This window comes from Pongo abelii, chromosome 17 (genome assembly GCF_028885655.2).
Source record: "Pongo abelii isolate AG06213 chromosome 17, NHGRI_mPonAbe1-v2.0_pri, whole genome shotgun sequence".
In the NCBI taxonomy this organism is placed as follows: Eukaryota; Metazoa; Chordata; class Mammalia; order Primates; family Hominidae; genus Pongo; species Pongo abelii.
In genome coordinates, this window is record NC_072002.2 from 25,332,646 (window position 1) to 25,344,853 (window position 12,208).

General features: G+C 42.5%; 1 pseudogene; it reads left to right on the forward strand.

The window, feature by feature from the left end:
- Nucleotides 1–1,796: 1,796 nt before the first annotated feature.
- Nucleotides 1,797–11,909, forward strand: LOC112129971 (keratin, type I cytoskeletal 18-like; annotated as a pseudogene).
- The last annotated feature ends 299 nt before the right edge of the window (nt 11,910–12,208 follow it).

Here is a 12,208-nt window from a genome sequence, read left to right on the forward strand (position 1 = left end):
GCACTTTGGGAGGTCGAGGCGGGCGGATCACCTGAGGTCTGGAGTTTGAGACCAGCCTAGCCAACATGGTGAAACCCCGTCTCTACTAAAAATACAAAAAATTAGCCAGGCATGGTGGTGGACACCTGTAATCCCAGCTACTGGGGAGGCTGAGGCAGGAGAATCGCTTGAACCCGGGAGGCAGAGGTTGCAGTGAGTTGAGATTGCACCACTGCACTCCAGCCTGGGTGACAGAATGAGACCTTGCCTCAAAAAAAAAAAAAAATTAATATTTAAAGAGAAACTTTAGACAAATTAAATCAAATAGTGTTTAACTGAGCAAAGAATGATTCATGAATCAGGCAGCCCCCAGAACCCTCAGAGCAACTCCAGGGCTGCCACATGGCTGGATAACACATATAGACAGAAAAATCAAGGTGACATACAGAAAATGGAAGGGAGGTACAGAAATAGGCAGATTGGTCCCAGCTTGGAGTTTGCTTTATTTGAACACAGTTTGAACAGTTGGCTGCCTGTGATTGGCAGAAACTTGGCCAATTGTTACCAAAATAGGTTAGAGTCTTGTCTACTCATAGGTCACTATGTATGGAGAAACCTTCAGGCCTAACTTAAAATAAATAAGGAGGCAGCTTTAGGCTAAACTTCATTTAATATTAATAAGAATAACAATTTCAGTGATTCATCAATGATAGACTGGATAAAGAAAATGTGGTGTATATATGCCAGGAATACTATGCAGCCATAAAAAGGAATGAGATCATGTCCTTTGCAGAGACACGGATCAAGGTGGAAGCCATCATCCTTGGCATACTAACACAGGAGTAGAAAACCAAACACCGCATGTTCTCACTTATAAGTGGGAGCTGAACAATGAGAACACATAGACTCGAGGAGGGGAACAGCACACACCGGGGCCTGTTGGGGGAGGGCCTAGGGGAGGGAGAGCATCGGGACAAATAGCTAATGCATTTGGGGCTTAAAACCTAGGTGACGGGTTGATAGGTGCAGCAAACCACCATGGCACATGTATACCTATGTAAAAAACCTGCACGTTCTGCACATGTATCCCGGAACTTGAAGTTAAATTTTTTTAAAAATGAGTTTCAGGGATTTCAATGAGTCAGAAGAAAAACCATTCACTATGCATTTATAAATAATAGATAAACATATGCATGTGTATAGTCATGCACCACATAACATTTTAGTCAACAATGGGCTGCATAAATGACGGTGCTCCCAAAATTATAATACTGTATTTTTACTGCATTTTTCCTATGTTGAGATATGCTTAGATGCACAAATACTTACCATTGTGTTACAACTGCCCACAGTATTCAGGACAGTAATCTGCTGCAGGTTTGTACTTTAGGAGCAGTAGGCTATACCAGATAGCACTATCTAGGTTTGCCTAAGTACACTCTATGATGTTCGCACAATGATAAAATCGCCTAAGGACACATTTCCCAGATCATATTCCCATTGGGAAGCAATGCATGACTGTATATTTTTTTCTCTTATGCATAGGAAAAACTGAACAGGCTGACTTGGATTTATCTGCATAAAGGCAAGGGCATGACTGAACACACTGAGTCGATGACTCAGTGGGACTGAACCTCCCGGTTGGCCTCTCAGCGATGCATCTGTTGAGAAAGAGTGCAGCTGAGGAGAGAAAGAATTGATATATCCAAGTCAATCCAGGAGAGCTCAGTGTCGCTTCCATTTCCCCATTTCAGAGAGGTGGGAAGGTCTGTGATGACCACACCCACATCCCGCATGGGAGGAGAGAGGGATGGCGCATGCGCGTGAAAGCTGCTTCAGGGAGCATGGTCCGGGCTGTGAAAACTCAAGAGGAGACAGCATTCATACGGGAGAGTTTTAAGCCTGGGGAACCCAGGTCTGGCCCTTTTCTTGGTAACTGTTTCGGCAGAACAGAAATGCCAACACCTGGTTACGGATCCGAGAGACAGAGGGAATAGAGTGTCTAAGTCCAAGGTTGCAGCTGTTCCCCAGGACCAGATCACCTCTGCCTTGCCTCAGCACGTGCCAATAAATTCCCCCTCGGAGCTTAGGCTTGTTGAGGTTGAGCTTTTCACTTGCAAACGAAGCCCCTGACGCGCACGTGCATCATTTTTAACCCTCACAATAACCCCGTGGGGAAGCTAGTAATATCTTGCCGTTTGGAGATAAGAAACCAAATTTCAGATACCTCAAGGAACTCATTCAAGGACAAATATTTTGCAAATGGCAGATAGGATTTGAATCAAGGTCCTCCGATGATGTATCACATCTCATTAGAATATGCCATTGAAGATACTATATATTCAACAACTCTGTGAACAAAAATTTATACCTGGAAAAATGTAGATTGTAATGTGTATTATCCTCGTGTCTCAGTTATGAAAGGGACAAGGAGAATGTTTATTGAACATCCACTACATGTCAACTGCTTTTGAATCTGTGAGGTCATTATCCCCTCCAGCAAGCCAGTGAAGCATCCACTTGTTGTATTTGTTTTTATCATTAGTACTATTTTGAGACTTGGTCTCACTCTATCACCCAGACTGGACTGTAGTGGCGCAGTCTCTGCTCACTGCAGCCTCCACCTCCCGGGCTCAAGTGATCCTCCCACCTCAGCCTCCCGAGTAGCTGGGACTACAGGCACGCACCACCACACCCGGCTAATTTTTGTAATTTTTTGTAGAGACGGAGTTTTGCCATGTTACCCAGTCTGGCATCCACATGTTTTAGTTGAGGACGCAGAAGTTCGAGGGTGCAATTAGTAATTACCTTTGGTCACACAGAAACAGGACTGGCATACAATTTCTTCTGACTAAAATTCTGGTGGTGTTTTTTGTTGTTGTTGTTGTTAGTTTGTTTGTTTTGTTTTGTTTGAGACAGAGTTTCGCTCTTGTAGCCCAGGCTGGAGTGCAATGGCACAATCTCGGCTCACTGCAACCTCCGCCTCCCAGGTTTAAGCAATTCTCCTGCCTCAGCCTCTGGAGTAGCTGGGATTACAGGCGCCCACCACCACACCCAGCTAATTTTTGTATTTTTAGTAGAGATGGGGTTTCACCATGTTGGCCAGGCTGGTCTCGAACTCCTTACTTCTGCTTACCTTGGCCTCCCAAAGTGCTGGGGTTACAGACGCGAGCCACCGTGCCCAGCCTCTGGTGTTCTTTTTACTACACTAAATTCCTTCTTCCTAGTGTAGGATTGTATTGTTTGACCCCAATTCCATAATTCAAGGCACTAATATTCACCTAGTGGCTTCTAGCCAGGGAGTGAAGAAAGAGCTGGTGAGACACTCACCAGCCGCTATGAACAACTCTTCTCCTTCACCCTTATTTCCGTGGTGGAAACTATCACAGCACTTCTAAGCAATCGCCTAAAGTTCTGCTAAGAGCTATTCATGAGTTTCTTTAATATTCATCAGCAACAATGTGTTTACAAAAACCAGAATAAGGGTTCAGGCTAATAAATCATTTTATTTGCATGTCATAACTAAGTGTCTTGGATACAAAAGTTTACATTGACAAGAACTAATTGTAGGGCTCTGTATGGTGGCTCACACCAGTAATCCCAGCACTTTGGGAGGCCGCGGCAGGAGAATCATGTGAGCCCAGGAAATTGAGACCAGCCTGGACAACATAGGGAGATTCTGTCACTACAAAAAAAAAAAAAAAACAAACAAACAAACCTAGCCAGGCACAGTGAGAGGCGCCTGTGATCCCAACTACTCAGGAGGCTGAGGTGGGAGGATCGATTGAGCCTGGGAGGTCGGGGCTACAGTGAGCCGTGATTGTGCCACTGCACTCCAGCCTGGGCGAGAGTAAGAACTGTCTCTAAAAAAAGAACTGATAATAGAACACAGTTTGAAGGCCCAGATGTTCTTTTCTCATCTTGGATATATTGGGTTAAGTAAAATATATTATTAAGATGAGTTTAACCTGCTTAATTTTACTTTTTCAAATGTGGCTACTAGATAATTTAAAGTAACATATGATTCACATTGTATTCTTATTGGACAGCACTTTTCTAGCACATAACTTTTTTTCTTTTTTGAGACGGAGTCTTGTTCTGTCACCCAGGCTGGAGTGCAGTGGCACGATCTCGGCTCATTGCAACCTCCGCCCCCCAGGTTCAAGTGATTCTTCAGCCTCAGCCTCACGAGTAGCTACAGTTCCAGATCTGCACCACCATGCCCGGCTAATTTTTGTGTTTTTAGTAGAGACAGGGTTTCACCATATTTGTCAGGCTGGTCTTGAACTCCTGACCTCAGGTGATCCACCTGCCTCAGCCTCCTAAAGTGCTAGGATTACAGGCATGAGCCACCCCGCCCGGCCTAGCACATAACTTTCAAAACCTAGAAAATATTACTTCATTAACTTCCCCCAAGCAATTAGAATTGATTTTTTAAAAATAATAACTGCCATGTAATAGGAACCAACTAGAGAGCTAGATTAGGCCAGAAAAAAATGGTAGCTGAGAGGAGACAGTTATCGAGCAGCTTCAATGATATCTCCTAACGTCAAGGAGATGAAACATCTGGGTGTCAGGAAGGGGCTTGCTTTAGAAGTGCAAAGTCCTCCTCCTTTTTCGCTTCTGTTCTTTCTGTCTACAGGCTGGCCTTCTCTGCCTCTCCTGTCTCCACTGCAGGACCTGACCAGGACACCACTCCTGAGATCTACCTACCACAGTTGTAGCCACATGCAAACGAAGAGGCTGGATCTGGGCATCTCCTGCAGTGCATGTGGACCGTGCAGAGAGAAGGAGTCCCTTGGAGTGGGACACTTACAACAGAGGCCACCCAGAACCGGGGACCATGAGAGAGGAGTCTCAAAACAGGACACAAAGGGAGTGCTTCACCACGTCACAGTGCACACTGCAGCTAAGCCTCCGGCTCTGCTGGGGTCAGGCCAACATGGAAAGAACCCAGGGACACCCACTCTTCCTGGGCACAGCTAAGAAGAGATTAGGAGCCAGAGAAAGGCCTCCAGGAAACCCAGGGCAGACCAGTAAGAATCCAGAAGCCCAGTCCAAACTGAGGCAGAAAGAGGACTGACGTGTCTAACACCTGGACTTCACTACCTCCGAAGAGAGACAGACCAAGAACAAACGAACCAAAAAGGTGAAATGGTTAAATGTGGCGCCTAAGCCTTTCTTTTCCAGGAACTGACATAACTTCTGTCTGTCTGCCTACACGGAGTTGTGGTTAGGAACACATTTCTGGGGGATTGGTTTGGTTTCAATGTTTTCCAGCATCTGGTAAAAACAGAATTATGAAAGTTAAGTATTCAAAGATTGTTGTTTGGGTTTTGAAACAGAAACATTTTGAAATACTGATATGTTTTGCTTTCATAGTATTATTTTACTGAAAGAGATACGCTTGAAGTAAAACCGAATTCTCAGCTACTAACATAAACACTTTAGTCTTCCTTGTTGCCCGAAAGCCAGTTCGAGATTCGGCAATTTTAGGAGAGAAGGAGGGAGAGAGAGAGGAAGGACACACCACAGATAAAAAGGAAGTTTGAGACAGTTGTGCCTGTTCTTATTGAATGTTTTGGGTGATTCCTATATCCCTTTTCTTCCTTCAGCTGGGGAGATCTTTCCAGAAAATGCAGCCCACCAGGAGAAGTTAGAATTTATCCAGAGCAGCTATTTGCACTTGGTTTTTGACATCTTGAAGTAATGTGTTCGTCTAAGTGCTTTTCTTATTTATACATAAATAATCTTACTATCTATGCTTTTTGCTTTCTTACTAGCATGTAGATCTAATGTAGTTCCATTTACTGGATTCTGAGAGAAATATAGACATTGAAAGGGGGACTCTAGACTCCTTCCTCTGGCCAAAATGCAGTAACAGGGGCCAGATTTGTGTTCTTGCCCGAAACAGTAACAACAACAAAAGATGAGACTTAAAAAAAAAAAGTTTCAAAACATGGATTTAGGCAACGAAGGTCAATGAGTGATCCCTAAGCTACTGCCCCATCTTGTGGCCTTGAGACAGTTTCCAGGCTGTGGTGCAGAGTGGAGGACAGAGGCAGAGCCTGGTAGATCCCTGACTTGCAGAGACAGAGGTGAGAGTCGGGAGATCAAGGCAGCTAGAGTTCATGGGAATCAGCACGAGAGAAGAGAGAGCTCCGTAAAGAGAGGACTTGGGAGATCTGCAGAGGATCCTTGAATATTCATCAGAGGACCTTCACGCGTAGGAGTCATCAGAGACAAGGGAGAGAACCACTTGAAAGGATTGGAGGTTTACAGTGCTCACTCAGAGCAAGGAATCGTGCTTATTCCCACCAGCCAGACCAGAAAACCTCATAGTTCATTGATATTAGTAGTGTTAAACTAAGTTAAGCCTAAAGCTACCTCCTTACATATTTTAAGTTCAGGCTAAATGTTTTTCCATACACAGAGAACTGTAACCTAACTGAACATGTGACCAGATTGTAAGGCACTCCTGTAACAAGTAGTCAAGTCTCAGCCGAATTATAGCAGCCGAATTTTGGCCACTCAAAGGCAGACAACTGTTGAAACCATGTTTGACTAAGTGCCAAACCGTCGCCAGCCAGCTGTCTGTGCTTCACCTCCATTTTCTGTAAGTCACTGCCCTTTTACTGTCCATAAATGTTATCCAGCCACATGGTGGCCCTGGAGTTGCGCTGCTGGTTCTGGGGATGCCCAATTCATGAATCATTCTTTGCTCAATTAAACTCTGTTCAATTTAATTTGCCTAAAGTTTTCCTTTTAACAGGATGGTACATAGTAAAAGGGAATAATTAGACTAAGTGCTAATCGGTCCTGCCGAACTAATTCAAAAAGAAAGACCTGAAAAGATCAAATTGTTTACAAGTAACACAATTGTGTTCTAGAACAAATATTTATATAAACATAAAAATGTCCATCACCCTACCAAGTAAAGTTCATAAAGTCTGGCATCCAATCAAAAATTACCAGTTAAGCAAAGATCCCTGAGAATAAAACCTATAATGAGAAAAACAAACTAAATTTGATCCATAACTGACACAGATGTTAGAATTAGAAGACAAGGCACTAAACTGTATTACATATGTTCAAAAGGTAAGTAGAGACAACGAAAATATCAAAAAGACTCAAAGCAAGCTTCTATAGATGAAAACTGCAATGTTCAATATGAAAAATTCACTGGCTAGAATTAAAGGCAGATTAATTACCTGGTTGGTCCTGCTAATAAAAACAAATTTAAAAAATAAAATAAAGACTAGCTAGACATTACATAAGAAAAGATCACTGAACTTGAAGACATAAAAATAGGAATTATCAATAATGAAACCCAGAGGAGCAAGAGAATTTTAAAATATGAACAGGCTGGGCACAGTGGCTCCTGCTTATAATCCCAGCACTTTGGGAGGCTGAGGTGGGAGGACCACTAGAGGCTAGGAACTTGAAACCAGCCGGGGCAACATAGCAAGATCCCATTTCCAAACACAAAAAATTTTTTTAAATCCAGGCATGGTAGCATGTGCCTATAGTTCCAGCTACTTAGGAGGCTGAGATGGGATGATAGCTTAAGCCCAGGTATTTGAGGCTACAGTGAGCTATGATTGCCACTGCACTCCAGCCTGGATCACAGAGTGAGACCCTGTCTCAAATAAGTAAGTACATAAAAATGAACAGTCAGATGACACCCAGAATGATGATATGAGGCCACCACTCCATGGATTCATCCCCTGGCAAAACAACCAAAACTGGTGAAAGTTATAAAACAATGACCACTGAAAGTCTCTGAAACTTGTCCTAAGTCATACAGCAAACAAACAAACATTCAAGAAAATCTACCTAATCTCACTATAGACAGCAAGACTCTGTGGCACTCAGGCATAACCTGTTCCCTCCCTTCCCATCAGCCCAGCATGATGGAAGCCTGGCCCTAGGTAGGCATGGCCGAAAAGATGAGGCTCCTTTTCCTCAAAGCTCCCAGTCAAGGGCTAGGGTATCTTTCTGGGAGAGAAAGTTTGCCAGCATCTCTCATCCTCTTTCTCCATGTTCTTTGTTACAGAGGCTAAATTATAGGTTAATCCACCCAAAAAGTTAGAGGCTCTCTTCTTTCATGACTTCTTATTCATAGGAAAGTGGTGCTACCATAGTCATGGCAATCTGATATTGGGCCCCTTAATGTCCTGACCCTCATTTGCTCACATGGTAGTAGTTTTAAGTTGGGAGAGAGAAGGTGAGAAGACCAGAGACTACCACCCATATCCACCAACTCACTCATAAAGCAAGGATGCTACTCCAAGAAAAGTGGCCCATTGTCCCTACCCTTAGGTCTGAAGCAGGTACTCAGAGATTTTTCCTAGTGGGAGAGTCAGGCCATAAGGACAGAGAACTCTGAAACTCTCCCCAAAGAAACTGACTTTATTTAGAGCACAGTGTCAGGGAGTTCAAGCCTAAGACCACTCTCAAAAACAATGGAGAGTTTGGTGATAAGCAATTAAGAAGAAGCAGTAGCTCCATGAGAGCAGCAAGCTAAATTATAGACCAGCTAGTTTACCAGAGAGGACTGAAAAAAGAGATAGCTAAGAAGAACCCTCCTAGAATCAGAACAAACCTCAAAGACTGGCTTCAAAAACTATCCCTGCAAATGTGTCTGAATTTAATAGGATCAACCAGTGGAGCAATTAATCCACAGGGTACTATTGAACACAATAAAGAATTCGATTGGTAATTAGTACAGCCTAAGAGCTGGTTGTGATTCAAACAAAGGCAGATAGCTTAACAGAAAGATTAAGGAAAAAGACAGTTGAAAGTGCCCTGCTAAACTACTGTCATCCCAGGGTGACTGTGCATGTGACCAAGTCTGTGTCCTCTGAAGAATGACATCAGAAGCTTTATGCTATGAGGGAAATAGACTTCACTAAAATAGTACAGCCAACTTACTAAATAAATAAACAAACAAATAGCAACAAGCCTAGGAATGAAGAGGGGAAGGGAAAAATCAGTATGCAAAATTGCTACAATATCCAAAAGTTTGTTTTTTTAACAAAAATTGTAACTCTTGCCAAACAACAACCATCAGTAAAGTATAAACCATATACAAGTAAAAAAAAGAAAGACAACAGAAATTACCTTTGAGAAGGTACAGGTGTCAGATTTAACTGATTTCAAAGCAGCCATTATAAATATATTTTAAAAACTAAAGAAAACCATGACTAAAGAAATGAAGGAAGATATGATGACAATGTCTCCTCATGTAAAGTAAATAAAAAGATAGAATATATATTTTAAAATTGATCTATAGATTCAACGTAATCTCTATTAAAATCCTAGCTGACTTCTTTGCAGAAATTGACAAGGTGATAAAATTCATATGGAAATTTAAAGTACCCCAGAATAACCAAAACAATCTTGAATAAAAGAACAAATTTGGAGGAATTTCACTTCCTTATTTTAAAACTTACTACAATGAGACAATTAAGACAGTGTGGCACTGGCATAGGGATAGACACATGTATATATATAAATGGATTAGAATTCAAAGTCAAAAAATAAACCCTTATTTACAGTCAACTGATTTTCCACAAGGGTGAAAGAATAGTCTTTTCAACAAATGGTGCTGAGACAATTGCATATCCATATGCAAAAGGATGAAATTAGACCTTTCTTCACATAATACACAAAAATGTACTCAAAATATATCATAGACCAAAATGTAAGAGTTAAAATTATAAAACTCTTAGAAGAAAATATAAAGGACTAAACCTTTGTGACCTAGGGTTTCTCCATCAATGCACATCATAACAAAATTGATCAGAACCAGAGATAAAGAGCAAAAGGTAAAAACAGCCAGAGGAAAAAAAAAGACATGTCTACAAAGAGCAACAAAGATAAGAACAGCAGATTATTTGTGATAAACAATGCAAGCCAGAAGAAAGTTGAGTAACATGTTTAACAAATTGAAGTTAAAAATGTATTAACCTAAAATTCTATACACAGTGATAGTTATCTTTTTAAAATAAGGATGAAATAAAGACTTTTCAGATGCACAAAAGCTGAAAGACATCTTCACTAGCACATATGCAACACAAGAAATATTAAAGAAAGTCCTCAGGCAGAAGTAAAATTATATCAACTGGAGCAGAAGTTTGTTAAAATGCAGATTCCTCGGCTCAGACCCCAAGGATTTATCTCTATAGTTCTGCAGTATGGCTTAGGCACGTGGTATTTTATTTTCATAATTTTTTTCTATTTATTTTAATATATAAAACATACACATGCCAGAAAATATAAAAAGTACAAAAGTATTGGTAATCACTGGAAGTAGGTAATAGATACATGGTTCACTATACTGTTCTCTCTACTTTTATCTACTCTGAAATTTTCCATAATAAAAAGTTCTTTTGACTTAAAAAAAAAAACAAACCTGATAACAGGCAGAAATTCAGATCTACACAAAGGAAGAAAGACCACCATGTATGGTTCATTAAATGAGTAAGTTTATAATATGTCATTCTTTTAATATATATAAATATATATACAAATATATTTTAAAGATAAATTACTATTTAAAAATGCATTATATATAACATATATAAAAACAAAATGTTTGTCAATAGTAGATTAAGACTAAGAAGGGGTCGTCGGCAAAGCCTGAGTCCTGTCCTCTCACCCTCCTCCCCGAACAGCATGAGCTTCACCACTTGCTCCACCATCTCCACCAACTACCAGTCTCTGGGCTCTGCCCAGGCACGACCAGCGTCTATGCAGGTGCTGGGGGCTCTGGTTCCCGGATCTCCATGTCCCGCTCCACCAGCTTCCGGGGTGGCATGGGGTCCGGGGGCCTGGCCGCAGGGATGGCCGGGGGTCTGGCAGGAATGGGAGGCATCCAGAACGAGAAGAAGAACTTACAAAGCCTGAACGACTGTCTGGCCTACTACCTGGACAGAGTGAGGAGCCTGGAGACTGAGAACCAGAGGCTAGAGAGCAAAATCCAGGAGAACTTGGAGAAGAAAGGACCCCAGGTCAAGAGACTGGAGCCATTACTTCAAGAATATCAAGGACCTGAGGGCTCAGATCTTCGCAAATACCGTGGACAATGCCTGCATCGTTCTGCAGATTGACAATGCCCGTCTTGCTGCTGATGACTTTAGAGTCAAGTATGAGACAGAGCTGGCCATGCGCCAGTCTGTGGAGAGTGACATCCATGGGCTCTGCAAGGTCATTGATGACATCAGCAGCTGGAAACAGAGATCGAGGCTCTCAAGGAGGAACTGCTCTTCATGAAGAAGAACCATGAGGAGGAAGTAAAAGGCCTACAAGCCCAGATTGCCAGCTCTGGGTTGACCGCGGAGGTAGATGCCCCCAAATCTCAGGACTTCGCCAAGATCATGGCAGACATCCGGGCTCAATATGACAAGCTGGCTCCGAAGAACCGAGAGGAGTTGGACAAGTACTGGTCTCAGCAGATTGAGGAGAGCACCACAGTGGTCACCATGCAGTCTTCCAAGGTTGGAGCTGCTGAGATGACACTCACGGAGCTGAGACGTACAGTCCAGTCCTTGGAGATTGACCTAGACTCCATGAGAAATCTGAAGGCCAGCTTGGAGAACAGCCTGAGGGAGGTGGAGGCCCGTTACACCCTACAGATAGAACAGCGCAACGGGATCCTGCTGCACCTGGAGTCAGAGCTGGCACAGACCTGGGCAGAGGGACAGCGCCAGGCCCAGGAGTAGGAGGCCCTGCTGAACATCAAGGGCAAGCTAGAGGCTGAGATCACCACCTACTGCTGCCTGCTGGAAGATGGCGAGGACTTCAATCTTTGTGATGCCCTGGACAGCTGCAACTCCACACAAACCTTCCAAAAGACCACCAGCCGCCGGATAGTGGATGGCAAAGTGGTGTCTGAGACCAACGACACCAAAGTTCTGAGGCATTAAGCCAGCAGCAGCAGGGTACCCTTTGGGTAGCACAAGGCCAATAAAAAGTTCAGAGTTAAAAAAAAAAAAAAAAAAGCCTAAGAAGGAAGAAATGAAAGTATACTATTGTAATACTATACATGAATAGTATAATATTACTTAAAGGTAGATAGTGATAAGTTAAAGATGTATACCATAAACCCTAACATTTAGAGTTGGCCAGGCACAGTGACACAGGCCTATAATCCCAGTACTTTGGGAGGCTAAGGCAGGTGGATCACTTGAGGTCAGGAGTTTGAGCCTGGCCAACAAGGTGAAAC